The 2,285-nt window shown below is 35.1% G+C and overlaps 1 pseudogene; it reads left to right on the top strand.

The window, feature by feature from the left end:
- The first annotated feature begins 214 nt into the window (after nucleotides 1-214).
- Nucleotides 215-1,691, top strand: LOC120074384 (annotated as a pseudogene).
- The last annotated feature ends 594 nt before the right edge of the window (nucleotides 1,692-2,285 follow it).

Here is a 2,285-nt window from a genome sequence, read left to right on the forward strand (position 1 = left end):
ATATTGGCAAGGCATCAGATTTAGAGTGATTGACCGACATTAAAAATAATAAACAAAGGTTGCGGTTAAGCGCCAACAACATAATCCAAATTTGGTTTCATTTCCTATTTTATTAGCTTTTCAAAGTCCACCAAATGGCACCCTATAAATATCTTCACTCCTTGTCTCCTTTTCTTCATATCTTTTCTCATTTGATTCACAAACAACGAAAATAATGAAATCCTATAGCCTTATAATCTTAGCCTTTGTGTTTTTTTTAGGAGCTGCCACAGCCGAGCAATGTGGGCAGCAGGCCAATGGAGCTCTATGTCCTAATAATCTTTGCTGTAGCCAGTACGGATGGTGTGGCGACACCGACGATTACTGTAAAATTGGTTGTCAAAGTCAATGTCGCGGCTCAACTCCTTCTACTCCTCCTAGTTCTTCTGGCAGTGGCATCAAAGGGATCATCAGCGAAAGCCTTTACAATCAAATGCTCAAGTATAGCAAGGATACTCGATGCCCTAGTAATGGATTCTATACCTATAATGCTTTCGTTACTGCTGCTCAATCCTTCCCTGATTTTGGGACCACGGGAGATGACGCTACTCGTAAGAGGGAGCTTGCAGCTTTCTTCGGCCAAACTTCTCATGAGACTACTGGTTTGTTTCAAAACTACCTTTATTCTTTCAAAAATTGTAGTTTCATCATTGACTTGCAAACAAATATATAATCACAAACTCTTGTGATGTAGGAGGATGGGCTACAGCACCTGATGGTCCATATGCATGGGGATACTGTTTCATACGAGAGATAAATCAAGATGTATATTGCACACCTAACGACCAATGGCCATGTGTTGCTGGTCAAAAATACTACGGTCGTGGACCAATTCAACTAACTCAGTAAGTATTGAGGATTCTACATTGAATAAATAATATACATAAACCCTTGTGATGTAGGAGGATGGGCTAGTGCACCAGATGGTCCATATGCATGGGGATACTGTTTCATACGAGAGATAAATCAAGATGTATATTGCACACCTAACGACCAATGGCCATGTGCTTCTGGTCAGAAATACTACGGTCGTGGACCAATTCAACTAACTCAGTAAGTATTGAGGATTCTACATTGAAAAGATAATGGAATTTGATAATCTTTATAAAATATTAATGATTTACTCCTCTCAATGTCATTTGATTTTAAGAAATGAAACTGGATGTGTATTTAATGAATCTCTATTTTCTTCCAAATGCATGATTCTTTTATTGGTAAAGTTTTATATCTAATTTATTAGTTTTAGTTTTAACCCTAACTCATAAAAATTATTAAAATTTTTTAGCAATTACAACTATGGGCCAGTGGGGAATGCACTAAGCTTGAATTTGCTGAGCAACCCTGATTTGGTAGCAACAAATGCAATTATATCATTCAAGACAGCCATTTGATTTTGGATGACCCCACAAGGAAACAAACCATCATGCCATGATGTTATTACCAACAGATGGCAGCCTTCAAGCGCCGATACTGCCGCAGGAAGAGTTCCTGGCTATGGTGTTATCACCAACATCATTAATGGTGGACTTGAGTGTGGGCATGGTCCTGATGACAGAGTTGCGGATAGAATTGGATTTTACAAAAGATACGCTGACATGTTAGGTGTCAATTATGGTGACAACTTAGATTGCTACAACCAAATGTCTTTCTAATACATTTTTTTACATTTATAGTACTATGCAAAACAATAAAGTGTCTTTTTTTATGTTTTAAAAGACAAGTATGGCTGGTAATGTATTGTAATCTCTAGATTAACTTATGGAATAGATATTGTATCCTTCAAATAAAGAGAGGAATATATATTCACTTTTCCCCTGCAACAAATCAGTTTGATTATTGTTTTCTTATGAAATTTTGGAGAAATAGTCATAAATAGCACTCAAAGTTTTATACCATCCACAAATAACATATTTTTTTTTTTTTTAGGAAATGATTTTATTGACTCATCCTAGATTGATACCAAGACAAAAACAAAAAATTTATCTTTAAATGGCACGTCCAATCCAACAATTTTTTGAATTTTTTTTGGACTTTATCAATAGAATCTCAGGTTAGGACAAATTGAGATTCACAATATCTTTGTACGTAATCTTCCCCAAATCTTATATAATCCTTCCTACATCTTATTATAATATTTATTCAACTTCTGCTTTTATTGTTTCATGATTTGAATGGATATTGAAATAAGAAATATGAAAAAGATTACATACACAATATTTAGAAAAGTACATAAATTTCGGATTTGA

Source organism: Benincasa hispida, chromosome 3 (genome assembly GCF_009727055.1).
Source record: "Benincasa hispida cultivar B227 chromosome 3, ASM972705v1, whole genome shotgun sequence".
In the NCBI taxonomy this organism is placed as follows: Eukaryota; Viridiplantae; Streptophyta; class Magnoliopsida; order Cucurbitales; family Cucurbitaceae; genus Benincasa; species Benincasa hispida.